This window comes from Acinonyx jubatus, chromosome B1 (assembly GCF_027475565.1).
Source record: "Acinonyx jubatus isolate Ajub_Pintada_27869175 chromosome B1, VMU_Ajub_asm_v1.0, whole genome shotgun sequence".
NCBI lineage: Eukaryota > Metazoa > Chordata > Mammalia > Carnivora > Felidae > Acinonyx > Acinonyx jubatus.
Window position 1 is genome coordinate 25,220,582 of NC_069382.1, and position 13,483 is coordinate 25,234,064.

The 13,483-nt window shown below is 44.6% G+C and overlaps 1 protein-coding gene and 1 long non-coding RNA gene across 4 annotated transcripts in view; one reads left to right on the forward strand and one right to left on the reverse strand.

Moving 5' to 3' along the window:
• Window positions 1–3,330, reverse strand: part of PRAG1 (PEAK1 related, kinase-activating pseudokinase 1) — a 108,981-nt gene extending 105,651 nt beyond the window's left edge. The window contains exon 1 of the mRNA XM_053216365.1: window positions 3,065–3,330. The gene's annotated coding sequence lies outside the window, so the exon portion shown is untranslated. The remainder of the gene's footprint in view (window positions 1–3,064) is intronic.
• An 83-nt stretch (window positions 3,331–3,413) lies between these two features.
• LOC113604661 (uncharacterized) overlaps window positions 3,414–13,483 on the forward strand; it is a 188,407-nt gene continuing 178,337 nt past the window's right edge. For all 3 annotated transcript variants that reach the window (XR_008295892.1, XR_003426662.2, XR_008295893.1), the window contains exon 1: window positions 3,414–3,576. This is a non-coding gene — a long non-coding RNA (uncharacterized LOC113604661). The remainder of the gene's footprint in view (window positions 3,577–13,483) is intronic.

Consider the following 13,483-nt stretch of genomic DNA (forward strand, 5'->3'; position numbering starts at 1 on the left):
AGTCGGGGGAAATCAGATCACCTCTTTTAAAAAAAAACTTCTTGGGGCACTTGGGTGTCTCAGTTGATTAAATACCTGACTCTTGGTTTCGGTTCAGGTCATGGTCTCACGGTTTGATGAGTTCAAGCCCCACGTCAGGCTCTGCATTGGCAGCATGGAGCCTGCTTGGGATTCTCTCTCTTTTCTTGTCTCTCTTCCCCTCTGCCTATGCTGCCTCTGTCTCTTTCAAAATAAATAAACTTAAAAAACGTTTTCTTAAGAGTAATTGTGATATAAGCACATTTGCACACTGAAGAGTAGTCAAAGGGCAGGACAAAAACACATCAGATGGGAAATGATTGAAGAAGCAAGTTAAAGACATGATAGAGGATGAAGGAAGGAGCCTCAGAGGGGAGAAAATATATTTTCTTATTTAAGGCAACAGGGTGAGAGAAAATGGTCACGATGAGCACGGGAAAACTTAATGTAGGAAAGCGAATGTTAGCTGGAACCCCACCAAACAGCGTTGATCTCACGTAGACAGACGACAAAGCCCCGTGCTGCATGATGGATGGGGGAAGGAGCTTCCGTGTGGACAGATTTTGGAATCGCTATGAGAAATTAATTGAATTTATTATAATAATTCTGGAGCAGCACTGAGATTAGAAAGAACAAATTGGCAATGGATTCAGTCAATTGCTGCTAGCAGCCCGAGATAAGGGACGGCAAAAACCTAAGCTGTGTGTGCCCACTCCAGTGGAAAATCAAGGAACGAGGAAATGTAGGATGCCAGTGAGTCTTATTGAGTGAAGGGGACACATTTGTCTCATTTATTAGTTTGCTATTGGGGACTCGTCTTACTGTGAGTGCAGTGTAGCACGGTATCTGGCACTTTAGGGATAAGCAATAAAGATTTATCTCATTGAACAAAATGGCACTCTAACTTTTATGATGTAGTCTTTCATCTAGTTTCAGCTCTGAAACAACGGGAATCACTCTCCTTTCTTCTCTACATTTGTTCTGGCAGTCTGATTAAAAAAAACAAGATGTTTTTGGAATCATCCTGTGGAGAGATAGGGTGGTGATGGCAGTGGGGAAAACATGAAGTAGAATTCAAGCAAAATAAAAGAATGTATTTGCAATAGCATTGCGAGGAGGAAACTGGGGGTGTTTAGCACGTGCGTGTGTGTGTGTGTGTGTGTGTGGTCTAAGCACCAAGTGATAATGGTTTGAGATAAAGCAGTGCATGAGTCAAACAGAGGGGAAGATTTATAAAGATGCAGATGTTCAACAAGCATCTCTGGGCATATGTGGGGTGACCAGTTATCCCAGTTTGCTCAGAATGGAAAGTGGACATGGGACTTTCAGTGCTAATACAGGAAAGTTGCAGAGAGATCAGGGTGACGGTTTATTCTGATGTGTGCAGAGAAACATGTACAAGTATATTTACTCTCCATTTCTCCCTAAATAGAATTTAGGGAGCTTCAGAACTCCTAGAGACATTGTGAAAGTTGCTACCCTAGGAAATCTTCTGAGAAGGAACATGTGATTTGTATCAGTAGACTAAAAATTGTTAACTCCACAAACTGTAAACATTTCTATGTTGAGCTACTTGGAAGATGGCTAAAACTTCCAAGTAATTGGTCTGAATCTAAAACCAGAAGGCTAGCCTTTATGATGACATCTTAGATATACTATCCTATTGGCCCCATCTTTAAACATAGTATTTTTATTAGAACCTGAAAGTGTTGGTCCCATGGCTATTTACCACCTTTCTTGTAACCCAGTTTACAGAGTACTGGGGGAATCAACAGATTCTCTTTTCCTGTCCACCACCGCACCCCTTCCCACCCCGCCCCGGCAGATGAGACTGGCAAGGCCCACCTACTGTCTCCACTGTTAAGTCTTCTTCCAGGTGAAACACTTGCATGTTTCATAAGGCCAAACAAAACCTAAACCAGCTAGGATTTTATGAGCCTACTTTGGTGCTGATCTGAACCGAAAGCTGAATAAAATACATAAACCTAACAAGAACACTACAGACAAAACCTGACACATAAGAGACACATATATGATGGAAACTAAAAAATAATTGCCTTTAATTTGGAAATTCACTGGTGGATTCCAAGAGAACAAATAGAGCTTCCTCTTGGATCTTAACACTAGCCAGTGAATTCAATAACGTTAATTCAATAGTAGTCGAGGTGGGTGAATGGGTAGGAGGAACAAATGTATTCAGAACTTCTCTTGGGGATCCAGAACCTGCAGTGGACAGTTGAGGAAGTAGTAGTGGGAAAAACAAACACGAAGACTGAGCAACAGAAATGGTGGTGCCCCCCCACCCCCACCCCCTCGCATTCTGAATTGATTCTCAGGCACTATTGCATTCACACAAATGGTATGAATGACTTAACTGCTTCATTCAAATTCTTGCTCCAAATCAGTGGGTCTCAAGCTCGGCTGCACATTGAAATTACCTGAGGAGTCTTAAAAAAAGCTGGTGCCTGGGTCCGATCCCAGAGATTCTGATTTAACTGCCGTGAGTTGTAGACTCGGCACCGGGCGGCTTCTGTGCACCCAAGATTGATAGCCACTGGGCGATCAACCAGGAAATCAGGAGAAATGGCTTAGGTCAGTGGTGCTCAAATTGTAGATGTCTAAGAATCACCTGGAGGGTTTGGTAAATAGTTTGCTGGAGCCCATCCTCAGAGTTTTCTGATTCAGTAGGTTCAAGATGGGGCCCGAAGAGTCTGCATCTAACAAGCTCCCAGGTACTGCTGGTTGGAGAACCATACTTCGAGGACCACTGGGCTGGGTGGATCCTATGTTATCATGTCCTGAGACAGCTAAGCCATTAGCATTCTTTGTGTGTCCCCCCAGAGCCAAGAAATAAAGCCCCGTGGACCCTCCTCTACATGTGCTTGGACGGCACCTCCCACACTAATCTGCCGGTTCCCTCAAGCCTACTCATGGGGAGCAGCCTCTCTTTTTCCAACCTGGAAGCGTAAGGGCTTTATTCTTTGCCGCCCTTGTTGAATTTTGTGGAAGTCATCTAATTACAATTAGATATATGGAATCTAATTACCATTACGTGTCAGGAACATGGTATCCGGGACATGTCAGCCAGCTGCATAGAGTCCCTCAGACCTGCTGGCACCCCAGCTGGCCGGGGCAGCCTTCCTTCCATGCGCTCCTCCATTCCAAATTGGAGCCCTCGCTCTTGGCTCTGGACGTGCCCCAGTCCAACAAGCAGGACCCACGGTGCATTTGGAATCCTGCCCTGGAGGACGCCCATTATGCTCAGAAAGCCGTGGTGGCCCAAGGGCAGTAGTTCCCCCTTCCCAGTCGGCGGTTTTGCCTTCCACGTCTCCGTTACCTGCCGGCCACCGCCGGCCAGAGGCAAATTCTCCTCCTTCTGACGCTGCAGCGTCAACGTCAGCGTCATAACGTCAAAACGCCATAACGCCGTAACGCCGTAACGCCATAACGTCATAACGTCGGGAGCCGCCCACCTAGTGTTACGACGCTGAAGTCGTTCTCCTCGCTTCTTCTCCTCACGCGGGCGTGTCATCCTCGGGAGGCCTCGCAAGAAGGAGGGTGAGTGCAGTGCAATAATTTGTACAATTTTATGATTAGTTATTGTTGTTCTCTTACTGTGTCTAATTTGTAAATGAAGCTTTATCATAGGTATGTATGTATGTGAAAAAGAGTATATAGAGGGTTTGGTATTATCCCTGGTTTCAGCCATCCGCTGGGGGTGTTGGGACATATCCCCCATGGATGGGGGGCAGTTGTAAGGGAATAAATACTAGCTACTACCATCGAGGGGCACGTACTGTGCCAGAAACTGGTGGCACTTCACTCACATCGTTTGATTTAACCCTCGTGTCCATCTTTAAAGATGGGAATGAGTGTGCCCATTTTATAGTGGAGACTGAGGCACAAGGAGGGTGACTTGGCCAAACCTTACAGTTGAGGGAGAGAGGGGAGGGATGTGTGGCTGGCCTGGCTCCAAAGCCTGTGCACACCTTTCTGCCTCCCTCACCACGGGTGGAATAGTGTGGCGGGAAGAGCGCTGGATCCCAGCTGGTAAAAATGCTCGCCTTCGACTCCCAGACAGAGCTGACTGGCCAGCAGCCTTGGACAGGTCGCTGAGTGCACCCTACCTGCCTCAGTCCTCAGATCCTTATCTATGAAATGAGGGGGGTTGGACTGGGTCGCTAAGGACCCTTCCCACTCTTCTAAACGTCTCTCTGCTACTAGTGCAGCTGTGTTTCCTCTCCCAGGATGGGCCCTGCCTGGTGATCACACTCTGTGTGCAGCAGACCTGTTTCCAGAGAGAGCTCTTTCGAAAGGTGCAGGTTCAGTTACTGTGGCCTAACTCAGCCAAGGTATCTAAGGTTAAGTCAGCCTCTCCTAAAGCCCCTTGATGACTTTATAACGCAGGTGTAAAATGTCCATTTTCTGGTGAGATCTGGTGTTCAGTTATCTGCGATGGTACTGGATTAAAAGCTGGTCACCTAAAACCCAAGGGACAGGTGGCCAGAAATCAGACTCACCCCAGCGTGTGGCCCCCTTGGGCCTGTCACCCCTAGAGCAGCAGCCTTAGGGGTGTGCTGGTGGAGGAGGCCAGTGTGATGGCAGGGTGTCTCAGCATGCTGGGCACAGCTCCCTGTCACCCTTCCCAAGGCCAGCAAGATTGGTGTGATGAAGGAGGTTGCAGATTTGTACCGTGATCGTTACTAGTAGTAGGGGGTGTTGCTACCGATGATACACAGAGTGATGTCCCACTTTCTTCCAGAAAAACAAATTTGGACCCGAAATTAGGAACCTTAAATTGTAGTTGACGGTTTCGTTCAGATGAGCCTCATTCCTCATCCGTAATGTGGGAGGGAGGGGTGAGGAGGGCCACCCATCTGCAGCCTTTCCAGCTTTAGCCCTCTCTCAGCCTCTGTGAGGTTTTGACAACAGATCAGAGGGCAAGGAGATGCAAATAGGCAAAACACGGGGTGCCTAGGGGCTGGATGCCAGGAAACCTGCTTTCTAAACAGTCAGATAGTATAAAGGTTTTTTGTTTTTGTTGTGGACTCTTTGTTTGCATATTAATTTTTTGAATTGTAGGGAAATGCCCATAACATAAAATTTACCATCGAAACCTCTGTGAACAGTGCAGTGGACTAAGTACGTTCACCATTGCTGTGTGACCATCACCACCATCCCTCCACAGGACTCCTTTTATCTCTAAAGATATGTTAACAGTGTTTGCAGATCACTAAAAATAACATCTTGAAAAGCAATAGTGTTTTGAGTTTATAAACCTCCTTTGTAGGAATTCAGGGCAGTTCACAAACATTATCATGTCTGTCCTCACAATGACCTTATATAGAAGCAGAGAGAATAGGAGAGTGGGCAGATCAGAGAGAGAACGAGAAAGAGGGGGAAATGTAATTTTGGTCAGTTTCACGATGATCCAAAGAGGCTCTGAGTCACCCAGGATCACGGTTTTCAGGTAGCTGACAATCTTAGCACTCAGATCAAATATCAGTTCAATTATCAGTTTCCTGAGACCGTGATTGTAGCATCGACCAGAGAGGGGAAAATGTATTTTTTGAAGTTAGAGGACAGCGTGGGATTGCCATGCCTTGTGAGAGAATTTTTCTTCATAGCACATTGCTGGGATGGGCGTGTCAGTCTGGGAGTGGAAACTAGGGACAGGCACGCTTGGGCAGAGCCCCTCAGGGGTGCATTACTGTTTCGGGTTCTGTTGGTCTCTGAGCAGCTGCCAGTGGTGAGCTTTGGGTAGTAAGGGCTGACTTAGTTGTAAGGCTAAGAGAGGAGGGAGCACTCACATGTGCAAAAGTTTTCATGGCCTAGGAATTAAAGCTACAGGGCTTCAGGTATGTGTGTGTGTATGTGTATGTTGTGTGTGTGAGAGAGAGAAGGAGGGAGGGAGAGACATACAGAATGTAAACGAGCACCAAATGCAAAAGATATATGAAAAAAATACATGATTTGTCCTGGCTGTGGATGAGGAATCCGATGGAGAAGTTAGTCATCAAAATTAGTAAATTGCATTTGTTTGCTTTTTTCAATTTGCTGCACCTTTTATAAAAAAATAATATTCCCTGTTGGAGAAGAAAAAGAAGAAAACCGTATTCATGTAAAGTTGTGGTTCAGGGGCACCTGGGTGGCTCACAGTCAGTTAAGTGTCCAACTTCGGGTCAGGTCATGATCTTGTGGTTCATGGGTTTAAGCCCTGCATTGGGCTCTGTGCTGACAGCTCAGAACCTGGAGCCTGGTTTGGATTCTGTGTCTCCCTCTCTCTCTCTGCCCCTCCCCAGCTCACGCTCTGTCTCTCTCTTTCTCTCAAAAATAAATAAATGTTAAAAAAAATTTTTTTTAATAAATAAAGTTGTGTTTCAGCTAGATTCAGCCTTTTGAGAACTGAAAAGTTTCCAGTAAATTTCCAGGAACAAGAGATGTCACTGTTCCTGGTGCAAAATTTAAATCCATGAAGTCCAGGAATAATCGTGTATACACTGTGATTAAAAGATAGAAAAGAACCCAAGAAATAACGTGGCCGTTACAACCAAACAAGTAGGATACTGTCATTTAGTCTGGAACATGCTTTTTCAAGGTATGTAGGAAAAAGGAGTTTGCTTCTTAGTTAACAGAGTGTATAATTGGTCTGGCAGTCTCTACTCCACCACTTACATATTTAATTGGTTTCTCACTGAAAGCAAATGAAAGCATACAATAAATATTAGCTTTGTTATTGTTACTTTTGCAGTTGGCCACATTCTAGGGAGTTAATGGGGAGGCCAAGAGTAGTTGACTTCAGATATCCTTCCTTCCTTCACTGCATTTATTAGGAATCTGATTTGCACCAGGCACTGTGCTAGGAGCTATGGGTAGCGTTTCAGCCTTGGCCTTGGACGAGTTTACAAACCAGCAAGTGAGATGGACATGTAAATATACTGGTGCAACCAAGGGTTATTGGTGCTGTGAATGAAGAGTGTGCAGAAGGGGTCAAAAGGCACAGGCTTCCAGTTGTGAAACAAGTCCTGGGGATGCAATGTACAGCATGGTGACTACAGTTAATAATATGTATTGTGTGTTTGAAAGTTGCTAAGAGAGTAGCTCTCAAAAGGGCTCACCAGGAAGAAAATTTTCTGACTTTGTATGGTGATGGATGTCAACTAAATGTATTATGGTGATCATTGTGCAATACATACAAGTATGAAATCTCATCTCTATACTTGGAACTAAAACAATGTTATATATCAGTTATATGTTAATAAAAAATAAAGTATTTGTAGAAAGTGCAAGGAAGGGATTGATTAGCTTGTGTGGATGGTGTATAAGGAACCAGAGAAGGCTTCTGGAAGAGATGACATCTAAGCTGTGTTTTTTTTTTTTTAAATAAATCATAGTTTTCCAGACAGGAAGTGTTTGGAGGAGGGTTTAGATGTGCTTAAGGGATGTGGTACAACTGAAGAGAAGGTTCAGACTCCATACATGATCTTTACAAAATGATTATCAAATGTGGGGTGCCTGGGAGGCTCAGTCGGTTAAGTGTCAGACTCTTGATTTGGGCTCAGGTCATGATCTCACGGTTCATGAGTTTGAGCCCCGCATCAGGTTCTGATGGACAGTGCAGAGCCTGCTTGGGATTCTCTCTCCCCCCTCCCCCCACCCCTCTTCCACTTGTTCTCTCTCAGTCTCAAAATAAATAAATAAGACCAAAAAATGGTTACCAAATGGAATGACGTTTGTACTGCCTAAAGGGAGCTGGCCATGAGCAGGCCACAGATCCTCGGAAAGAAGAGGAAAGTGAAATTAAGTAATAGAAAGAAGGAAAATGATAGAAAAGCAAATGAGAAAAGTTGAATGGGAAAGGAGTAACGATATGTGGAAGGTTGAGAAAAATCATATCTTAATCCCCAAATGAGAAACTACCATGTGGTCAGAGTTGGGCCAGAAGATCAATAGACAGGCCCTTCTGGTTTGAAGCTAGGGGTGATGTGGCCAGTGTGCAGCCAAAAACCTAAACAGAACTAGAATAAAATGGTACCACCTATGTGGCACGTCTCGAAAGACAGAAGCCATCATTTTTTTTTGTCAGGTGCAACCTGTTCTCAATACTTGGTGCAGCTGTACCCCCAGAAGGAAGGGAGCCCTGGGTGGGCAGCAAGGACGCCCATCCTCTGCCCTGTGCCTGTAACCTCCCTCACCTCCTTCTGTGGCGTTAGAGGTGAGGAGTGGGGAGGGAGCAAAAAGGCCCAGGTGGCACAAATTCTACTAGAATCTGGCTGCCACTGGGAGGCCAGTTGTCTGTTTCACCTCCGCCTATCAGGTCTGTCATGGCAGACTTTGTTCTAAGACATAAAATCACAGAACCATAGAATTTCAGTGTCAGAAAAGAAAATGAGTATCTCCTAGTTCAATGGTTTTCAAACTATTTTGAACATTTACCCAAAGCAGTAACAATTTGAGCATGTAGCCTCAAATTACGTGTTCATTTTTAAATGACATAATTATACTTCTATACTAGTGTATTTATTTAAAAATATATACAGGGGTACCTGGGTGGCTCAGTCGATTAAGCACCCAATTCTAGATTTTGGCCCAGGTCATGATCTCACAATTGGTGAGTTTGAGCCCTGCATTGGGCTCCATGCTGGCAGTGTGGAGCCTGCTTGGGATTCTCTTTCTCTCTCTCTGCCACTCCCAGCTCGCTCTTGCTCGCTCTCTCTTTCAAAGTAAATAAATAAACTTAAAAAAGATTTAAAAAGTAAAAATATATACAAAATTACATTGATTAATTAATTAGTATTATTTTATTCCTATACCTTAATGGTTGTCTTTGTTTCCTCTGGGGCACATGAAATCTGTTTGAAGGCAACTCATCAAATTCAACCAGGTGTGTTCCTCTCTTCTGTAACTCTCTTCCAAAAGGAAATGTAACCTTTTCTTGAACACCTAGAGGGGCCCTTTCATTTTTGGAAACTTCTGGGAAGTCCCTGGTTACCATTGCCCCAGATGGTCAAGGGAGGGGCTTCTATACAGAGTCACATCTGGAGTTTAGGCCGGAAGTGAACACCTCTCTAGGCAAGCAGAGGGAAGGAGCCCTTTCTCTGCATTTGGCTCTCCCTGGGTCTCACCACAGTTGAGCTCCAGAGCTGTGAAGACAGCAGGAAGGGCCTTTCGCCGCCACTGTAAATATTATCGTTGCCTCTGGTATGCAGAAAAGCAAGAGGAGCAGCATTTGCTGCTTCCAGGTGGCAGACGAACAAAAATCAGAGTGGGGTGGGAGGAGATGGTGGGGTGTCTGGGAAAGAGAGATCAATAAAACCTCACTAGTGTGCGCTATTTACCATAAACAGCCCGGGGGTGTTTGGGGTAGGGAAAACTGTCAACAGAGATCAGTCTTTCTCAGTGACTGTGGGAGCAGGTGTTCCAGAAGGAAGGATAAAGATGGCAGCCTCAGTGGGATCGATGATCGGACTCATCGCAGCAGTCCCTGAATGTTAATTTGGACTGGCAGCCCGTGCCACAGCACACGGGGCCCCCTGCCATTTTGAAAACACACCCTTCAAGATCCCGAATGGCCAAATCATTTACTTATTTTCAGACTATGGACTATTTCCTCAGTTCTTCAGCAGAGGTTTTCCAAAACTCACAAATGTTAGGGGTAGAGCTGGTTTGTAGCCAAGAATTCTTAGTTGACAAAGAGTTAAGGTAAAGCCTAGGTAAGGTGAAAAATGCAGGCATATCTTGCTCTAAAACATGTCAGGACTCTCAGAGAACTGACTAGAAATGCTTCTCTGGGCATCTTTTTGTGAAAGTATTTGAGAGACTCTTTCAACAGTTAGGCTCATGGGGGCTGGAGGATCTTTCTGGCAATTCGAAATTCTCTCTCTTCCCCTCCCTATTCCACCTGCTTTTGAGTGACAGACTAAGCTGGATCCTGAGGCCAGATTTAAAATTACTGGGACTTTTAATTTGATTTCTTACCATTAGATAATGAAAGGACAATATCCCTTTTGAGGTGAGTGCCCCATGTTGAAAGCTGTTCTGAGTTTCGCAGAAAGGGAGAGACCAGCGACTGGGGAAGAAGAGAAATCTCAAAGGGGAAACAAGTTGGTTTTCACTGGGGTGGGGAACATGGGTTAGACCGTTTGCATGCCTGGAGAGCTTTTCCTGACTTTCCAATTCCAGAAACACGGCCCTGGGGGTAAGCACTCATGGGGGTGAGTGTGTATTCTAGGTCTGGACAATCATTGAATGCATCTTCCTGACAACAGTGATTGATCCAAGGGTTAGGCCCATGACCCAAATAGGACCTTATTGAGGTCTGATGTATACAGATGCTCCTATGGTTGCTAGCTGGGAGGGTATGAATTTCGGGCTCTTGGACACCATGTCATTGCCTGCCGTGTAGAGAATTAGAATGAAGCCAAGGACAGACAGAGGTGAAAGATGGATCGATGCATTCATGAGGATTCATGGGGAGCGAGAGAGTCCTGGTAGCATGAAATCAACCATGTCTCGCTGTCCTTGCAGCCCAGTGAAATCTATGGTGAGTCCTTTAACCCCCACCTTTGAAAAAGAACCAGATCCTGGTGACATGATGACATCTCATCATTTCTGCTATGACAACCTTAAGTCCAACCAGCATAGTGTCTCCCCTGAAAAGTAGTAACCTCCTACCTGCTAGCCTCTTAGCCTCCTGTTCCTGTTTTGCTCGTCCACATTCACTTTTGCATACAACAAAGGGGTCATTTGGTTGTTTGCTTGCACAAAGTTTTGAAGCATTAATTATATTCTGTCACTCCTCTGAATCCTTCAAAGGAACCCCATGTCACTTAGAGTAAAGCCAAAGTCCCACAATAGTTTACCCTATAACCTGCTGTCCCCCTCATCTTTGGATCTCACTGGCCTCCTCACTGCTCTTGAACAAATGTTTATCCTCTGAGGTGGACATCTTTTTATTTTTGCATGCTGTTTAAATCTCTTAGTTTTGTATGGTTGTTTCCATTGCACATCCGGGGAGCCCTGGAATGTGAGGAGCACCGTGACTTCCGATGCTGGCCCCTAAAGTGCTGGTTCCCTCTGCCCATCCTTTCATTCTGCTGACCGCCCTTTGGGTCCTCCCAGCTACCCGAGCCTACAAACTCCCTCTTCTGCTTAAGCTACTTTGTGTTATGTTGGAAATTTGAGGCTGAACTGTAAATCTCTAAAGATGAAATAAATTGACTTTTTTCCCAAGCTTTTGATGTTGGTTCGACGTAAGTGTTCTGAAGATGCCAGTAGTTGAACCTTCCAAAAACTTAGAGCTTGCTGGGGCGCCTGGGTGGCTCAGTCGGTTGGGTGGCCGACTTCGGCTCGGGTCATGATCTCGCGGTCCGTGAGTTCGAGCCCCACGTCAGGCTCTGTGCTGACAGCTCAGAGCCTGGAGCCTGTTTCGGATTCTGTGTCTCCCTCTCTCTGACCCTCCCCCGTTCATGCTCTGTCTCTCTCTGTCTCAAAAATAAATAAACGTTAAAAAAAATATTAAAAAAAACTCAGAGCTTGCTAATATTTTTCATAATATTTTTATGCTTACATTGTGTGCTCTTAAAGTTTTTGCTACATTCTGAAGCCTGAGTCTTAGTATCGTCTTAGGGTCAGCATTTTCCTATGAAAACTTATGTTTGAAGTCAAATCTAATTCAGTGAGCAAGTGGGGTTCGACTTAGAAAACTTCTGTGTATAGTCAACATTTCTATCAACTTTTACTCTTTTGAAAAATGAAAATCACTGGGGTGCTAACATTCCATATCTTTATCGTCTGGATGCTGTAGGACTCAAGTGGGATGACAGACAATGAAACATGCAGGAATCATTTTTTTTTTTTTTTTTTTTTTTTAGCAGTAGTTATATTCCCCATCACTTCTCTAGGCTGTAGACTGCTGGTTTTCCTTCATGTGTTAGAATCACCTGGGTAGCTTTTCAAACCCCTGTATCTAGGCTGTGCCCCAGGCCAATTCAGTCAGATCCCTGAGGGTGGGAAAACAATGATAAAAACACTAGGCAGCATTTACTGAGCACATACTATGTGCCAGGGTCCATGCTCCATGCCTTATATGCATTATCCCATTACATCCTCCAAAAATTCCATGATCCCAGCTGGACAGGTGAGGAGATAGCTCAGGCACTCAAAGGTTACATAGACTTCCCAATGACCTATAGGGAGCCAAGGATGAGAACCAGTTACTAATCAGACAGCCTGATTCCAGAGCCTAAGCTCTTTTACGATTTGGGTTTCATATGAAACACACATGGTTTCAAGAATCAAATAATTCTCAGAGCTCATTAGCCAAAATACCATTCTATCAGTCCTCTAGTGCCACCCCCCAGCTGTCCAATTTCCTCTTCTCAAGGCTATCACTTTCAGTGGTCTTACTTTTTCTTTTCATATATATGTGTATGTCTCTCACCAGTATTGTTTATAAGGGTACTTTTGCTTTTTGCAGTTTTAAGCATTAGCTCTGATCTTCCCACATGGAAGACGATGGCATAGATTTTACCACCCATCACTGCTCATTTATATATAACTGCACCATTCTTTTGATTATATCACAGCAGATTGCATTATGTGGATTATGTAAATGCTGTTTTCAGCTGAGCTGTGTAGTACGTTTGCTACATGGTTATGCTTTCCTTTTTTAAACAACTCCATGCTTGTTTCTGAGTTGTAATATCTGTTGTTATCTCTCTGGGAATGATAAAGATAAATTTCTTTGTTGTTTGTTTTTGACAAGGACAGGGAGTAATTCTCATATCTTTGCATAGTATCTGTTTACTCCAAGTTGCTTTTTTCTATTTATCTTTTCTGGAATCGGCTTTTCATATCTGAGACTTGCCTCAGATGTCATGTGGCCCTTGGCTGTCTGCTCCTAGGTGTCAAAGAAATCTGAAACATGCACATAGGGGCATCTAGCTGGCTTCACTGTGCATTTCCGCAGGAAACTCCAAGGTCAGTGTCTTTGGATCTTTTCTCTCAGGATGCTCACATTCCCCAGAGAAGGATCTTCTAGTCTTCTCTCTGAAGAGTGTTACCCTGGATTCCGGCACTTTCGAAGTAGGGAAGAAGGGTGAGGATATTTCAGTTAATCCCCCTGTTTTCAACCAAGTACTCTTGCCCTCAGCTGGTCTGGAGATCACTGATCTGTAGATTCTGTTTTGTCTTCCCTAGAGAATCAGCCTCCAATCTCCAGGGGGAGGGGTGGGAAACCTGTACAGGGTTGGCAGGAGGACTGTGCACCTCACTGCTTTGTAAATAGACTTTTAACCAACTGCTCCCTTTTTGGCCCCTCATTCATCCTCACTTCTGAAGGTAACTGTGCTGCCAATTCCTGAGGCTTCTCATGGTTCTGGATGCAAACTGAATTGTTTTCCAGCTTCCCTTGCTGTTGACTTAGCATGCATCTGCTAGAATATGCCCAGTGAGTTATCATTTG